The 17553-nt window shown below is 48.9% G+C and overlaps 9 non-coding genes across 9 annotated transcripts; all 9 read left to right on the top strand.

The window, feature by feature from the left end:
* The first annotated feature begins 68 nt into the window (after positions 1 to 68).
* Positions 69 to 150, top strand: Trnas-uga (transfer RNA serine (anticodon UGA)). The gene has a single exon. It is a non-coding gene; the product is annotated as a tRNA-Ser (tRNA).
* A 5115-nt stretch (positions 151 to 5265) lies between these two features.
* Trnas-cga (transfer RNA serine (anticodon CGA)) lies at positions 5266 to 5347 on the top strand. The gene has a single exon. It is a non-coding gene; the product is annotated as a tRNA-Ser (tRNA).
* A 75-nt stretch (positions 5348 to 5422) lies between these two features.
* On the top strand, positions 5423 to 5504 carry Trnas-uga (transfer RNA serine (anticodon UGA)). Its single transcript has one exon. It is a non-coding gene; the product is annotated as a tRNA-Ser (tRNA).
* A 75-nt stretch (positions 5505 to 5579) lies between these two features.
* Positions 5580 to 5661, top strand: Trnas-uga (transfer RNA serine (anticodon UGA)). The gene has a single exon. It is a non-coding gene; the product is annotated as a tRNA-Ser (tRNA).
* Positions 5662 to 5736: 75 nt separating this feature from the next.
* Trnas-uga (transfer RNA serine (anticodon UGA)) lies at positions 5737 to 5818 on the top strand. Its single transcript has one exon. It is a non-coding gene; the product is annotated as a tRNA-Ser (tRNA).
* Positions 5819 to 5893: 75 nt separating this feature from the next.
* Trnas-uga (transfer RNA serine (anticodon UGA)) lies at positions 5894 to 5975 on the top strand. The gene has a single exon. It is a non-coding gene; the product is annotated as a tRNA-Ser (tRNA).
* A 75-nt stretch (positions 5976 to 6050) lies between these two features.
* On the top strand, positions 6051 to 6132 carry Trnas-uga (transfer RNA serine (anticodon UGA)). The gene has a single exon. It is a non-coding gene; the product is annotated as a tRNA-Ser (tRNA).
* A 75-nt stretch (positions 6133 to 6207) lies between these two features.
* On the top strand, positions 6208 to 6289 carry Trnas-uga (transfer RNA serine (anticodon UGA)). Its single transcript has one exon. It is a non-coding gene; the product is annotated as a tRNA-Ser (tRNA).
* A 5038-nt stretch (positions 6290 to 11327) lies between these two features.
* Positions 11328 to 11409, top strand: Trnas-uga (transfer RNA serine (anticodon UGA)). Its single transcript has one exon. It is a non-coding gene; the product is annotated as a tRNA-Ser (tRNA).
* Positions 11410 to 17553: the final 6144 nt, after the last annotated feature.

The following is a 17553-nucleotide window of genomic DNA, read 5'->3' as shown; positions in this document are numbered from 1 at the left end:
TTTTTCTTTGGTTTTCCTTCGCCTTAATCAGGAATCTGAGCCGCGGAGAGAAAGCGCATTTTGTTCTTGCAGTCGTGGCCGAGTGGTTAAGGCGATAGACTTGAAATCTATTGGGTTGTACCCGCGCAGGTTCGAATCCTGCCGACTGCGTGCGTTGTTTTTCTTTTGTTTTGCTTCGTCATAATCAGGAATCTGAGCCGCGGAGAGAAAGCGCATTGTGTTGTTGCAGTCGTGGCCGAGTGCCATTCTGCTTCCGGCCACCGAGCGTGACGGTTCGTGAATCATGGCCTCTCCCGGGGCAGCGACAGCGGTCACTTTTGGCCGCGGAAACAGGACCAACGACGAAGAGAAGGATTGCCCTTTTATTTTGCCGCAACTGCCTAAAGGACGAGTGGCTACTAACACCGTGTTTTTACACGGGGATGTACGTGCGAGACCATACAGGGTCGAGGACTTCAGAGACGCCCTACTGCCGACGGGCTTGCTGCCTGGCGTGGTATGCATAGGGGCATACCAGATCAATCACGTGTGGGCGGTGACCCTTAAGGATGCGACTACCACGAAACGGCTGGTGGCCCTGAAGGAACTTCAAGTGAAAGGACGACGGTGCGTCATCGTCGACCCACAGGACCAGCAGGTGAAGCTTCGACTTCACTGGCTGCTGTATGGCGTTGCCGACGATGACGTCCGGGTGGCGTTTGCGCCTTTCGGCAACGTGGATGAGGTAAGCCAGGAGAGGTGGCGTGTCCAAGGTATGGGGGACAAGACCTCTACCACGCGGACCGTGCTCCTCAAGCTGAAGACCGGCGTCAAGGTAGAGGACCTTCCACATCAGGTCCGCGTCGGCGGAGAACTCGCTTTGGTGGTCGTTCCCGGTCGGCCTATGCAGTGTTTGCGTTGCCAGGGCACTGGGCACGTCCGGCGAGAGTGTAAGGTGCCGCGCTGCTCCCGTTGCAGACGTTTTGGGCACGTCGACGCCGACTGCGTGAAGACGTACGCTACAGCGACAGGCCCAGCAGTGAGTGAAGCGGCAGCCGAAAATCTGATGGATGCAGCCGAGGCTGAAGACGCCGCCAAGGGAGCCGGAGACCAAGTGCCGCCAGCGAAAACAAGTACCGTGACAGTGCCGGTGGGCGCTGAAGCCACGGTGGACGAAGCTGCTGAGCAAGTGACTGGGCCGCCACGGGTCGACACGGAAGCTGTCCTTCGAAAGGAAGGTGCGAGTGAAGGCGAAAGCGATGACGAAGATTCAGAAATGGAACAGAGCGAGGCTGCCAACGACGGGGACCGGGCTGCTAGTCTCGGTGCAACCTTCAAGCGCCCCCGAGACGACGCCGGAGACAAGGATAACGCAGCATCCAGCACCGGGGACGGGCCGCCGGCAAAAGCGCCTCTTGGGAGGCGTTCGGGTTTCAAACCCAAACCGAATGTTCCGCCCGAGAGAAGGCCTGTGGACAAAGCGCAGCACACCACCAACAACGCCGGGAAGCCGGGCGGCTCCGGAGGCGGCTAGCCGAGGGCTAGTCGTGAGAGGTAAGCACCATGCTCCGGGCCTACTTCATTCTTTAGTACAGCATGGCACCTGACCCGTCTCTCAGCATTGCCACACTAAACGTGCGAGGCTTGGCGGCTAGCCGTAGGCAATGTCAAGTACTACGGTTGATCACTGACTACGACATAGACGTTTTAGCTGTCCAGGAGACCAAGGTAGAAGGGGAGGAAAAGACCGGGAGCATGGTGCGGCGTTTCACGACTAGATATTATGCAGTCGTGAGCCACGCGGTAGGGACGTCCGCTGGATGTGTCCTGTTTGTTAAGAAGTTACGAGACCTGGTTGTTCAAAGTGTGTTTTCATGTCCGTCGGGAAGGATTGTTATTTGCGATTTTGTGTTTTGTAAAGTTGAATTCCGAGTTATATGCATATATGCGCCAAATGGGGTAGAAGAACGTGCATTATTTTTTTCGAGTCTTTTTCAGTATATTAGCAGTGAAAAGTGCATGCTTTTGTTGGGGGATTTCAACTGTGTTTTGAGTGCTCGGGATAGATGCAATAATGGTGGTATCCGCGATAAAAGCAGTCATATATTGTCTAGGCTGATCAGCGAAAGTGAACTAGACGATGTATGTGAGTGTCTGGAGGGGGAGCGGGAAGTGATGTATACGCGATTTCAAGGCAGTAGCCATGCGCGGTTAGACCGCTTGTACATGTCACAGGACATGATTCCAAAGTGCCACAGTTATTCTGTTGCACCTGTGTCGTTCTCCGATCACTGCTTGGTGATGTGTACCATAGGAATGAAGAAGAAGAGTCAATCTTTTAACTGGGACCAATGGAAAATGAATGCCTTACTTCTAAAAGACGCGCCATTTGTAGACGCAATTCATGAGGCCGTTATGGAAGTAAGCGATGAATGTATTGAAACAATAGCAGAGAAATGGGAATGGTTCAAACAGAAGGTAAAAATGAAAGCAATAGAAATATCTAGCTGCTTAAAGTTTGAGAGGGAAATGAAAGAACGAGACTTACGAAAGATACTTAATCAGCTGATAGCGCTGGAGTGCGAAGAGCCAGGGGCGTATAAGCAAGATATGCGAACCATCAAAGAAAAAATCGAACAGTTGGACAAAGAACGCTATCAAGGTGCGATTGTGCGCGCAAGAGCAAACGCATTAGTAGCGGGGGAGACGCCCGCCAAAAGGGCGCTTGGACTTGAAAAAGCTCATGGTCGACGTAATCATGTCGATAAGATCTCGTGGAATGGCACACTCGTCGACGATAATAAGAGCATAGGCCGAGCGTTTTTAGAGTATTACCAGTCATTGTTTGCATATCAAGAAGCCAATGTAGATGAGTTCAAAAGGGTCTTTCTCAGTCGCATGCCGCGATTAAGTGACGACACGAAGGACCTATTAGAAGGCAATATAAGAGAACACGAAGTCGAAAAAGCAATAAATGATTTGAACAATGGCAAATCACCCGGACCTGACGGTCTGAGCGCGTGTTTTTATAAAGCCTTCAAGAAAGAACTGTCGCCCCTGCTAACAGACCTGTTTAACGCCGCGTATGTGAACAAAGCTTTGCCGCCTTCTTTTAGTAAAGCGCATACCATCTTGATACCTAAGAGTGACAAAGCGGAGAAATTTAGGCTCGTGACATCTTATAGGCCGATATCTTTAACCAATGTCGACTATAAGATTTTCATGAAGGTTTTGGCAGCCAGACTTCAAAGCGTCATCAAAGAAATCGTCGCAGACCACCAAACGTGTGGTATCAAAGGGAGGTCAATTTTTTTGAATATTCACACGATGCGGTGCGTGCTCGAGTGCTGTGACATCACTTACGATGGCGTCGCAGTGCTCCAGCTTGACCTAGAGAAAGCTTTTGACTGTGTGTCTCATGATATTTTGTTTGCCATTCTGGATCACGTTAATGCAGGTGCCATCATCACTGAGGGAGTGGCATTGGCGTATCAGAACTGCACAACACGCTTAATTGTGAATAACTCATTGGGGGCCCCCATTAACGTCATGCGTTCTGTGCGTCAAGGCTGCCCCCTCAGTCCTCTTTTGTTTGCAGTTTACATTGAAACGATGTGTTTGGCGATAACTGAGAATGATCAAATACGAGGTTATAGCTTGGCAGCCACAGAAGTCAAGCTCCTGGCATATGCAGATGATATCGCCGTGTGTTGTACAAACAGAGAAAGTGTAACGGAAACAATATGCGTTGTGAAACAGTTTTGTAATGTGACGGGCAGTAAAGTGAACTGGGGTAAGTCCCTCGGATTGTGGCACGGAGAGTGGTCCTCGGCCCCGGACAATTTTGCGAATGTGAGCTGGGTGAAAACCCCTACCAAGTATCTCGGCGTTTCCTTGGACAGCTACAAACAGAGCTAGGAATAGTGGACAAACCAAATAAAAGAAACAAGAGAAAAAGCAGACAGGTGGAAAGGCATCAACCTGTCCATTTTTGCAAGGGCAACTGTATGCAATATGTTTTTCATTACAAAGTTGTGGTACGTCATGCAGACGTTATTTTGTTCAAGGGTAAACGTAGAAAAGTTGCACAGAATGTTCGCCGTTTTTATCTGGGAATCTAGCTGGGAAAGATGTAGCCGAACAAACCTGTTCAGGCGGGTGAAGGATGGTGGCCTGGGCTTGGCGCATCTTTTTGTACGACAGCTTGTCAATAGATTTTTGTTTTTTAGAGATGTACGTGATCCTTTTCTGCGTACGGTATTACAGCTCAGATTAAGAGCTGCGCTGCCGGCACTGATTGTTAGTACCAATAGTATGCCAGGAACGATTCGCGGCTATCTTAAAGAAGTAGTCGATAGTGTGCGCATTCTTTCAGTGCGTTTTTCTTTCGAGTATTTATCCGGTGTGAAAAGAAAGACATTATATAAAGATGTGTGCGATATTGTATTTCCAGTGCCATTATACAGAGCGATATACAGTGGAGGACCAGGACAGGATGTCATTAAACGGGTGAAAAGAATGGAGGTGCCTACTGGGGCAAAAACATTCTTTTTAAGGCTACACACAGGAACACTGTCAGTGAAGACATTCATGGAAGAACCCGGCTTCCTTGTACCATGGGGCCCACACTGCTTGATTTGCAAGCAACCTGAAACTGTAGATCATGTGTTTTTGCATTGCTGGGAAGGGGTGTACTTCTGGGACGTCCTAAAACGGACAATCAAGAAGGAGTTTCCGTTGAATCCGCATGGGATCAGGTACTTACCGATTGAGAATGAGGACGGGGTTCCATACGACCTAATTATGCTCAATGGCCTCCACTGTTTATGGCGGGCACGAATGGCAGGGTACCATTGCGACCCAGATGCTAGGCCTGCTCGTATTTATTTTCGAGAAAGTATGTATCGTTTCATTGAAATTAAGAAAATGCAAGATATTGTACCCGATTGGCTGTCGAGGATAGAACCTCTGACAGCTTTAAAAGAATTTTAGTTTGACAACGCCAGTCGATGTTGGGCGGATGGCTTTCATGTTTTTCAGTATGTTCTGTGGGTGTTCTTTTTGTGATGTCTGTTTCTATACTGTGTGCATTGTACATTGTCAAAGACCGGCAATAAATAAATAAAAAAAAAGACGTGGCCGAGTGGTTAAGGCGATAGACTTGAAATCTAGTGGGTTGTACCCGCGCAGGTTCGAATCCTGCCGACTGCGTGCGTTGTTTTTCTTTTGTTTTGCTTCGTCATAATCAGGAATCTGAGCCGCGGAGAGAAAGCGCGTTTTGTTCTTGCAGTCGTGGCCGAGTGGTTAAGGCGAAATACTCGAAAACTATTGGGTTGTACCCGCGCAGGTTCGAATCCTGCCGACTGCGTACGTTGTTTTTCTTTTGTTTTGCTTCGCCTTAATCAGGAATCTGAGCCGCGGAGAGAAAGCTCCTTTTGTTCTTGCAGTCGTGGCCGAGTGGCTAAGGCGATAGACTTGAAATCTATTGGGTTGTACCCGCGCAGCTTCGAATCCTGCTGACTGCGAGCGTTGCTTTTCTTTTGTTTTGCTTCGCCTTAATCAGGAATCTGAGCCGCGGAGAGAAAGCTCCTTTTGTTCTTGCAGTCGTGGCCGAGTGGCTAAGGCGATAGACTTGAAATCTATTGGGTTGTACCCGCGCAGCTTCCAATCCTGCTGACTGCGAGCGTTGTTTTTCTTTTGTTTTGCTTCGCCTTAATCAGGAATCTGAGCCGCGGAGAGAAAGCTCCTTTTGTTCTTACAGTCGTGGCCGAGTGGCTAAGGCGATAGACTTGAAATCTATTGGGTTGTACCCGCGCAGCTTCGAATCCTGCTGACTGCGAGCGTTGTTTTTCTTTTGTTTTGCTTCGTCATAATCAGGAATCTGAGCCGCGGAGAGAAAGCGCATTTTGTTCTTGCAGTCGTGGCCGAGTGGTTAAGGCGATAGACTTGAAATCTATTGGGTTGTACCCGCGCAGCTTCGAATCCTGCTGACTGCGAGCGTTGTTTTTCTTTTGTTTTGCTTCGCCTTAATCAGGAATCTGAGCCGCGGAGAGAAAGCTCCTTTTGTTCTTGCAGTCGTGGCCGAGTGGCTAAGGCGATAGACTTGAAATCTATTGGGTTGTACCCGCGCAGCTTCGAATCCTGCTGACTGCGAGCGTTGTTTTTCTTTTGTTTTGCTTCGTCATAATCAGGAATCTGAGCCGCGGAGAGAAAGCTCCTTTTGTTCTTGCAGTCGTGGCCGAGTGGCTAAGGCGATAGACTTGAAATGTATTGGGTTGTACCCGCGCAGGTTCGAATCCTGCCGACTGCGTGCGTTGTTTTTCTTTGGTTTTGCTTCGCCTTAATCAGGAATCTGAGCCGCGGAGAGAAAGCGCCTTGTGTTGTTGCAGTCGTGGCCGAGTGCTGCTTCCGGCCACCGAGCGTGACGGACGCATGATGACGGGCTCCGTAGGAGCGGCTTCAGCGGCCCAGAGCGGCCGCGGTAACAGGAGTGTCGTTGCGGACAACGAGTACCAAGTTATTTTGCCGAGTTTGCCAACAGGGCGTTTTCTTGTGAACACAGTTTTTTTACATTGTGATATCAGGGCCCGCCCATACCGGGTGGAAGATTTCCGCGATGCGCTCGCCCCGTTATCGCTCCTGCCGGAAGTGGTGGCTCTCGGGGCCTACCGTATGAGCCATGTTTGGGCCGTGACCTTCAAGGACAACGAAGCTGTGAAGAAGATCGTCAGTGTTGGTGAGCTACAGGTCAAGAAGGGCCGATGCCTCGTCATTGACCCCGCCAACCAGGATGTACGCTTAAAAGTGCATTGGCTGCTGCACACCGTTCCTGACGAGGACGTGCGTCTTGCCTTCGCGCCGTTTGGAAAGGTCACGGACGTCGCCCGCGACCGGTGGCGGGTGCATGGCGTGGCTGACAAGAACTCTACCACAAGACTAGTTACGCTGAAGTTGAAGCCGGGCGTAATGCTTGACGACCTGCCACACCAGGTGAGCGTCTCCGGCGAGCTGGCTCTTGTGGTTGTGCCGGGCAGGGCCCCTCTCTGCCTACGCTGCCGCGGGACGGGCCATATTCGTCGCGACTGCCGCATTCCGCGGTGTGTTGCCTGCCGACGCTTCGGTCACGAAGAGAGTCAGTGCGAGCGGACGTACGCTAGCGTGACCGGACCCGTGAGCAACGACGACAACTCCGCCCTACTCATGGACGAGGCGGATATGGAAGACACATCGACCACGACTAAGGAAGCAGCTGGCGAGGTTGCAGAGTCGGAGGCACGACCTCAGAAACAGGGGCAACTTGTCGATGAAGCCGTCGCCACTGAACAGCAAGAGCAAGTGGAGGGCACTGTAGCCATGCCGAACCGTGAGGAAGAGAGCCCACCTGACCCGGGAACGGCCTCCACCCCCCCTGAACATGAAGACATGGACACCCATACCGGGCTTGCCAACTTGCAGGCGGGGAAACGCCCGCGCGACCAGACCAATAGCCTGGCTACGACGCAGGACAGCAGCGGCGGAGACGAGCCACCGCCCAAAGCGCCAGGTATGAGGAGACCAACCTTGAAGCTGCGGCCGAACATTACGGCCGATCCACGGCAGGCGGGTAAACCGCCTCCGTAGTTCTGTACTGTGGTTTGCTTGAGGCGGGTTGGGGGGTTCGTGAGTGCAATGGCCGTCACCCTGAGCGCTATTCTCTTGGATATGTGTCAGGAACGAGGGCCCGAGTTGCATGTCAGTGTTGTTTTCGAGAGGTCGGGTTGTGTTCCCATTTGTGGCACTCAACGCGGTTATCGGCGCGTCATTATCAACACTCGTCCCTGCGTAACTGTGACGGGCACCATTCTACCGTGTAGCCATGGCAGCTAATATCGAAGGAGCGCTACGTGTAGCCACGTTAAATGTACGAGGGCTCGGTGCAAGAAGGCGGCAATGTCAGCTAAGTCGCCTACTCTTAGATAATGACTTGCATCTTGTGGGAATCCAAGAAACGAAAATAGAGAGCCAAGAGCTAACCGACAGAATGGTGTCCAATTTTCGTGCGCACTTTGACGTGTGTGTTTCTCACGCTGTTGGTGGATCAGGTGGTTGCGCTGTATTCATTCGAAGAAACTTTGGCATTTGTGTGCAGTCAGTGTTTTCGTGTGAAAGTGGGCGCCTTTTAGTGGCTGATTTTTGTTTTTGCGATAAGGATTTCCGTGTCATTTGTGTCTACGCACCGAATATTCAAACAGACCGGCGATCCTTCTTTGAGCGTCTTGAAGAGTACGTAAACTGTGACAAGGTGGTAATACTGCTGGGCGATTTTAACTGCGTATGCACTGCTGACGACCGCGCAAAACTTTCACACGTACGCGATAGGAGTGCTGAATTGCTAAATGCAGTGGTGCACGATTACGATTTGGAAGATATCGGTAGTGTCTTCGCCAGCGGTACTCACCCGCAGTTTACGCACTTCCAGCGTGATAGCCACGCTCGGCTAGATAGATTATATGTGTCAGCCGAATTGGTGCCCTTGTGTAGTGAATATGATGTGCAACCCATTGCATATAGCGACCACTGCTTGGTAACTGCCACCTTTGGGAAAAGACAGATCAAACACACCTTTAACTGGGACCTCTGGAAGTTGAACGCGCAGTTGCTGGATGACGATGCCTTCGTTGATGCTGTTGCGAAAGAACTTGAAAGCCTGATTTGAGTCGAATTAGCAAGCTTCGCCATTAAATGGGAAGAATTTAAACAGAAAGTAAAAACAATGGCTATTGAAAGAAGCAGTGTCCTTCGGCATAACCTGAAACAGGCAGAAACGAACCTTCGCCAGCAACTGCAATTTTTCATCTGCATGGAAAGTGTCCAGCCTGGTGTGTATGTTAACGAAATAAAGGAAGTGAAAGCCGAACTCGAAAGGATAGACTCTGAGAAATACAAAGCCGCCGTTGTGCGATCAAGGTCTGAGAAGCTGTGGGCGGGAGAAGCGCCAACAAAACGAGCTCTCTCAGACGAGAAAAGGTACGCATGTCGGAAGGAAATCCGCCAGCTAACTAAAGGCAATGACATCACGTCCGACAAAACCGACATCAAACAAGGGATCGTCGATCACTTCAAAGCCTTCTTAGGTCAGCCACGCGAACCTAAAGATGGCTACCAGATGGAATTCCTTTCACTGATGCCAAAGCTCGATGAAGAAGTTAAGGCACGGCTAGAACATCCCATTACCCTGAGTGAGATAGAGTGCGCAATAGACGAGTTGGCGCCCGGTAAAGCACCTGGGCCTGATGGCTTAGGGGCTGCTTTCTATAAAACGTTTAAGTCAGCGCTGGCTCATGTCCTCCATCTAGTTATCAGCGAAGCGTATGACCGAAAAAGATTGCCCTTGTCTTTCACAACCTCGCATATCGTGCTAATCCCGAAGAGTGATGACGAAAAGAAACGTTTGTTGCCAGGCTCATATCGCCCGATAACTCTAGCCAACGTTGACTATAAGGTAATCACGAAAGTTTTAGCGAAACGACTGCAAAGTGTCATAAAAACATTGGTAGGGCCTCACCAGACTTGTGGCATTAAAGGCCGCAGTATTACAACAAATGTACACGTGGTTCGAAGTGTGCTAGAGTGTTGCGACGCGATTGGCGATTACGTCGCGATGATGCAGATAGATTTGGCGAAAGCCTTCGACCTCGTCTCGCACAAGGCTCTACTATGCATACTCGAACATACGAACGTTGGCAGTGTCATAACGGAAGGCGTAACGATGGCGTACAAAGACTGCTCAACGCGAATCATTGTTAATGGGGAGCTCACCTATAGCTTTCGTGTGCTCTCGTCGGTGCGTCAAGGATGCCCGCTTTCGCCCCTTCTGTTTGCTGCTTATCTCGAGCCACTCTGTTTGGCCATTAAGAACAACGACCGCATAGCAGGCTATCGACTACAGGCAGCACACGTTAAAATATTGGCGTATGCAGACGACATCGCGATTCTCTGCACAAATAAAGCCAGTATTAAAGAGGCAACTACTGTAGTCGAAAAATTTTGCGATTCAGCTGGAGCCCAGATAAATTGGGATAAAAGTTATGGCTTCTGGCATGGGAGTTGGGAAGACACGCCCGAGACCTTTTCTCGATTGAATTGGTCAAAGTTACCTACACAGTACCTGGGGGTGCCTCTCGGAAGTTACCGTGAGGCCGAACCGTACTGGCTCGACCAAGCTTCGAGAGCAAAGGAAAAGGCTGACGGTTGGAGAGGAAAGCAATTGTCAATGTTTTCTAGAGCCACTGTTTGCAACCTCTTTTTAGTTTCAAAGATATGGTATGTTATGAATGTGTTGTGTGCTGCGCGGGTAAGCGTACAAAAAATTCACCGCATTTTCGCTACTTTCATTTGGGCCTCTACCTGGGAGAGGACGAGTCGAACACACTTGTTTCTCCCGGTCAAGAAAGGTGGGCTGGGTCTGGTTCACTTGTTTTTGCGACAAATTGTGTCACGCTTTGTGTTTCTGCGGGATCAAAATGATCTCTTTCTTCGAACAATAGTACAAGTACGGCTGGGCAGACTTCTTCCAGGATTCGTTGTTTCGTCGGCTCAGAACATGCCGGGAACTGTGAAAGGATACCTGCGTGAAGTGGTGATGTCATATAGGATGTTAAATGTGCGTTTCTCACAGCAGTATCTGTCCACCGTTACAAAGAAAAAATTGTACAGAGATCTTGTGGACACGATGCTCCCCGTACCTTTGTACCGCTCGCCACACCGTGGAGGCCCCGGACAGGACGTGCTAAAAAGAGTTAAGAAAATGCCAGTACGGCCATCGACTAAGTCCTTCTTCTTCCAATTACATTCAAACACACTTCCCGTTAAGACCTGGCTTCATAGCAAGGGTATTTTCATCCCCTGGAACACCAACTGCTTTTTATGTAAAAAACCAGAAACAATAGAACATGTTTTCCTAGATTGCTGGGACCCGATCTTTCACTGGGACGTTCTGCAGAGAACGCTGAAGAAGCAGTTACCCCTGGACCCGTATGGGATACGCTTTTTGCCAATAGATACCTCAGAGCAAGTACCGTACGACCTCATTATGGTCCTGGGCCTCCACGCTATGTGGAAAACTCGCATGCAATTTGAACATGCAGACTTGGTTGTAATACCGGTGCGAGAACACTTCATGGAGAGTGTTGTTTACGTGAGAGACGCTTACAAATCACTGCCTGATCCACCACAATGGATGTCTGTACTGGATGAACTGGTGTCACTGAAAAGATTTTAGTGCTGTGCTAGCCAAAGTGTGGCTGGCACGTTTTATCCTTTGTAACCTATGAGTTTGTACGTCGAAAACGGCAATAAAAAAAAAAAAAGCAGTCGTGGCCAAGTGGTTAAGGCGATAGACTTGAAATCTAGTGGGTTGTACCCGCGCAGGTTCGAATCCTGCCGACTGCGTGCGTTGTTTTTCTTTTGTTTTGCTTCGCCTTAATCAGAAATCTGAGCCGCGGAGAGAAAGCGCCTTTTCTTCTAGCAGTCGTTGCCGGGAGGATTCCACTTCCGGCCACCGTAGCGTGTGGACGTGCGTCTCATGAGCTCCCAAGGAGCAGGTATAGCCGCCCCCCGAGGCGGCGGTAACAGGTCAACCGAAATGTTCAGCCAGGACTACCAAATTGTTTTGCCGACTTTGCCCTCAGGTACGACTGTGAAGGACACTGTGTTTTTACACGCCGATTTGAAAGCCAGGCCGTATAGGGTCGAACATTTTAGAGATGCACTCGAGCAACTTTCGCTACTGCCGGAAGTGGTCGCACTAGGTGCTTATCAAATGAGTCATGTCTGGGCGGAGACGTTCTGTGACAACGAAGCAAAGAAAAAGATGCTGGCAGCTGGAAACTTCACTGTGAAAGACCGACGCTGCATTGTAGTCGAACCGTGCAACCAGGCGCTAAGGATAAAGCTGTACTGGCTTTTGCATGGCGTTCCCGATGAAGACGTGCGCACTGCATTGGCTCCATTCGGCAAAGTCCTGGAAGTCACCAGAGATAAGTTTCGTGTTCAAGGCTGTAACGAGAAGAATACTACAATGAGGTTAGTGACCTTACAACTGAAAGTGGGCGTGAGTACGGATGACTTGCCGCATCAACTGCGAGTTGCGGAAGACCTGGCGCTTGTCTCTGTTCCGAGCAGAGCACCGCTCTGCCTCCGGTTTCATGGCATCGGACACATGCGACGAGACTGTCGTGTCCCACGCTGTGGCCATTGTCGCCGCTATGGCTACGATGAGACCATGTGCGTGCGATCTTATGCATCAGTAGCAGGACCGTCGGATACGTTATGATACGTCGGAACATATTATGGATCTGAATGACGCCAAGGAAGCTACACGGGAAGATGAGCATGAAGACTCCGCTGTGACAACTGTTGAGACAAAGCCACCCGGAAAGAAAGATACGAACACGAAGGACACCAACGTAGACGAAGGCCCCGTAGCCGCGGCAACTAAGACAGACAGAGAGCCCGCTAGTCAACATGAAGTTGCTAATACGAATATGCCTTCAAAAGATATAATTGAAGTGACGGAAGCTCCCGAGGTCGCAATGGAAACAGTTACCAGCGCTGCAGCGAAGCGTGCCCGTGATGAAACCCAAGACAACAGACAGAACAACGGCCAGACGAGCACAGGGGAACCACCTACGAAGACGGGCACTGCTCGTCGTAGCATCATGCATTTCAAGCCCAATGTACCACCCGACCGGAGACCGACGCCCACAGAGCCCCCGCCTTAGCGAGGGAACTGTTTGTGTAGTGAGAACTCGAAAAGTCCGATCACTGATCGGGCCTCTTTATGTGACAAGATGGCTCTAAACCCACCAGCAACAAAAACGATGTCGGAGCCTACCATCCTGTCGAACGGCGATGTGAGTACTACAAGTATTGTAAAACCTGTTTAATATGACTAACAAACTAAAATTTCCTTTACGCATAGCGACCTTAAATGTGCGTGGCTTGTCAGCTCGCAGGAAACAATACCAGCTAAGTCGCCTTCTCTTAGAAAATGATCAGGATCTGATCGCCGTACAAGAAACAAAAATCGAGACCCAAGAGCAAACAGATCGAATGGTGGAAACTTTCAGAGCTAGATTTAATATTTGCGTGTCACATGCTGTGGGTACGTCTCGAGGCTGCTTGATATTATATCGAAATTCTATAGATATTGTTGAAGAAGCAGTTATAGCATGCCAGAGTGGCCGGTTTGTTGTGTTGGATTTTGGATTTTGCGGTATGTTATGGCGGGCCCTATGCGTTTACGCGCCTAATACAGCCCAAGAAAGACGTGATTTTTTCGGAACTATACAATCGTATGTAAAGTGTGACCGAAATGTCATCCTGTTTGGCGACTTTAATTGTGTGCAAAGACCTGAGGATAGAAGTAAAAAGTTACTGGCGAGAGACAAAAGTGCGATGTATTTGACAGAATTTGTAAATGAACATGACCTAGAAGATGTAGGAAGCGTACTAGTCTCTGGAAACAGCACGACGTACACCCACTTCCAAGGTGATTGCCATGCCAGGTTAGACCGTATTTATGTGCCTGCTCTTTTTTTGCCTGAATGTGTTGACTATCACGTCAAATGTGTTAGTTTCAGTGATCACTGTTTAGTAACAGTTACTGTGGGCACAAAAGGAAATGCTTCCAAATTTAATTGGTTTACTTGGAAGTTCAACGATAAATTATTACAAGATCAACCTTTTCTTGAAAATCTAAACGAAAAGATACATAACTTGTTGTGTGATGAGTCAGGTAGCATTTCAGCTTCATGGGAAATCTTTAAATCGGAGATAAAACTTGCTGCGATTGACCGAGCATGTGTGCTACACAGAAAAGAAAAAGAGAAAGAAAAGGAACTTTATACCACGCTAGAATTTATGATTGCAACGGAAAACTACAAGCCGGGTTTGTTTGAAAAGCAAATAAAAGAAATTAAAGTAAGCTAGAAGCAGTTGACATTGAAAGATATCGAGGCGCAGTAGTCAGGGCACGCGCAGAGCGGTTTTGTACGGGGAAACGCCCACCAAACGAGCGCTAGGCGATGAAAAGCGGCATGCAGTAAAAAAAAGAAATAAACGAAATTTGTTATCACAACCGTGTTACCACAGATAGTAATATCATTGAAATGGCCTTCGTTGAGCGCTTCCGTAGCTTACTAAATCATAAGAAAGAAAACACCGAGCTCTTTAAAAATAACTTCCTGCCACTAATGCCTAAATTAGAAAAAGAACTATGTGAGGAGCTAGAAAGACCAATTAGCGTGAAAGAATTTGAAAAAGCAATTGATGAGTTAAGCCTTGGTAAATCACCTGGACCAGATGGACTAGGGGCAACTTTCTATAAATGCTTTAAAGCAGAAATGGCAGAAGTATTGCACCGCGTAATAAATGAGTGTTACGAAATGAAAAGGATGCCCCCATCATTTAGGATGACACATGTGGTACTAATTCCAAAGACCAATGATCCTTTGAAGTTGCGCTCTGTAGAGGCTTACAGACCAATAAGCCTCACAAATGTTGATTATAAAGTTCACATGAAAGTGCTTGCTAAGCGACTTCAAAAAATAATTAAAATACTAATTGGACCTCACCAGACCTGTGGAATCCAAGGAAGAACGATATACACTAATATCCACGTTGCCAGAAGCATACTTGAATCATGTGATGCCGAAGAAGGCCGGGTTGCCATGCTACAGTTAGACCTTGAAAAGGCCTTTGATAAGGTTACACACGACATTTTACTATTAATACTGGAACACACCAATGTAGGTTCTGTCATTCTAGACGGTGTGCGAATGGCTTATGAAGGCTGTACCACTAAACTAGTGTGATGAAGAACCGACGCAACTACGCATCTGACGGCCGTAAATGGCTACTCGTCATACCGCGCAGCCTGCGCTCCACTATCTGCGCATCCTTTCACGTTGACCCGCAGTGCGCCCACGCTGGAGTCTTCAAAACATATGAACGACTTCGTCAGCGCTACTACTGGCGCGGAATGTTTACATACGTCCGCAAATTCGTTCGTTCATGTACGGACTGCCAACGTCGGAAATCTGCGCCTTGCCGTTCAGCTGGAGCTTTGCAGCCCCTTCCCTGTCCCGCCCGACCATTTGATAGAGTGGGCATTGATCTCTATGGTCCGCTTCCTATGACACCCGCCGGTAACCGCTGGATTATCGTCGCCGTCGACCATCTTACGCGATATGCTGAAACTGCGGCACTACCTTCCGCCACTGCGCGCGACGTCGCCTCCTTCCTGCTCCGCTGTTTCATCCTCCGTCACGGCCCACCTCGTGAACTTCTCAGCGACAGAGGGCGCGTCTTTTTGTCTGAGGTTGTCGAAGCTCTTCTGGCTCAGTGCCACGTTATTCATAGGACAACCACCGCCTACCACCCCCAGACGAATGGACTCACGGAACGTTTCAACCGGACCCTGGGTGACATGCTGGCCATGTACGTCGCATCTGACCACACAGATTGGGACCTTATCCTACCATTTGTTACGTTCGCCTACAACACTGCAACCCAGACTACCACTGGATTTTCTCCCTACTTTTTGCTTTATGGCCGTCACCCATCCCACACCATGGACACCCTGCTACCCTACCAGCCCGATGCTTCTGAGTGTGTGCCCGTTTCGACTGCAGCACGTCATGCCGAGGAGTGTCGCAAGTTAGCGCGCCACTTCACCACCGCTGAGCAACAGCGCCAGAAAAGGCTCCATGACGCCCACTGTGAGCAACCTGTCTTCTCTCCCGGCGACCTCGTCTGGCTGTCAGTCCCTGCGCATGCTCCTGGGCTCTCTTCCAAACTTCTTCCCCGCTTCGATGGACCTTATCGCATTGTCCAGCGCACGTCTGCGGTGAATTACCTAATCGAACCACTGACACCCCCCTCTGACCTCCGTTGTCGTGGACGTGACATTGTTCACGTCGATCGCCTTAAGCCCTACCGTGAGCCGCTCGTGATCACTACTGTTTGAGTCGCCAGGATGGCTGCTTTTTATCCCGGGGGTCATTGTGATGAAGAAGACGTGCAACATGTTCTGCAGATGATGCACACCACCAGCAGTAGCAGCATCGTGATCGCTCCGCAAAAGACGACGCCGAAGTTACCGCTAAGAGCGCTGCCCGACGTAACTGTTTAGCCGCCCGTTCTGTGCCAGTATATCCGAAGGACCTACATCTACGCCTGCATCAATAAACCTCATTTCACTAGTAATAAATAAGCAACTAGTGAAAGTATAACAGTTACCTCTAGTCTGCGCCAAGGATGTCCAGTCTCGTCATTGTTATTTGCTCTGTATGTAGAACCTTTCTGTTTAAAGATTCTTCAGAACCCCACTATTCAAGGCTTCCGATACTGTAATAATGAAGTCAAAGTGTTGGCATATGCCGACGACATTGCTATGTTTTGTTCAGACATAAAAAGTGTTGAAATAGTAGTGAAAGAGACTACAGCCTTTTGTGAAGCCACAGGAAGTGCTGTCAACTGGACAAAGAGTCTCGGCATTTGGTATGGAAACTGGCCAATCACACCAGAGGTGTACTGCAGCATGCAATGGTCGAATTCGACAAACGTATACCTTGGAGTGCCACTGTAACACCATAATTCAACGACTCGTTATTGGCTTGAGGAAGCTGATAGAGTAAGAGACCAGACTCAGAAATGGGGCGGTCAATAATTCTCAGTATTTACAAGAGCAAATGTGTGCAATACATTTCTAGTGGCCAAAATATTCTATGTATTGCAGGTATTGAGTATGACTAGAATGACAATACAGAAACTCCAACGAGTGTTTGCAGTTTTTATTTGGGGCTCCAGTTGGGAGCGCACAAGCCGATGCAATCTGTTTCATGCAGTGCGGAACGGCGGACTAGGGCTGTGGCATTTGTTCTTGAAACAAGTAGTTTCAAGATTTATCTTTTTGCGTGATCAGAGTGATACATTTTTGAGAACTGTAATACAAGTACGCCTGCGGAACCATCTTGCGGATTATGTTGTGTCAATCAGCACTGCAACACATAGTGCACTGCGCGAGGTTGTGGCTGCTTATCGCATTGCTCGCGCGTATTTTTCTCTTGAATACCTTTGCATTGTAGGAAAGAAAAAGTTCTATAAAGATTTAGTGGATGTTTTTCTTCCGACACCTTTATATAGGGCAAACTATTATTTGGGTGATGAAAGAAACGTGTTGAAAAGAGTTAAGCGAATGCCTGTACGAAGCTCTGCGAAAACATTTTTCTTTCAATTGCATACTGAAACGCTCCCTGTGAAGCCATGGCTTCAAAGCAAGGGTATTTTTGTTCCCTGGACAATAAACTGTAGAATGTGCCAGAAACCGGAAACTATTGAGCGTATATTTGTGGATTGCCACGATGCACGATTTTTGTGGGACATTCTTCAGCGCACAATTAAAAAAGATTTAGTACTGTCACCATTTGGCATACGGTTCTTGCCTTATGACGAAACAGGGGGCGTTCCTAGTGATATGATTATGTTGCTTTGTATGCATGCACTTTGGAAAACACGGATGGCAGATAGATA

The sequence above is a fragment of the Dermacentor silvarum genome, chromosome 1 (genome assembly GCF_013339745.2).
Source record: "Dermacentor silvarum isolate Dsil-2018 chromosome 1, BIME_Dsil_1.4, whole genome shotgun sequence".
Lineage (NCBI taxonomy): Eukaryota > Metazoa > Arthropoda > Arachnida > Ixodida > Ixodidae > Dermacentor > Dermacentor silvarum.
Note: the sequence above shows the minus strand (reverse complement) of the source record. Positions and strands in the feature narration are given on the sequence as shown.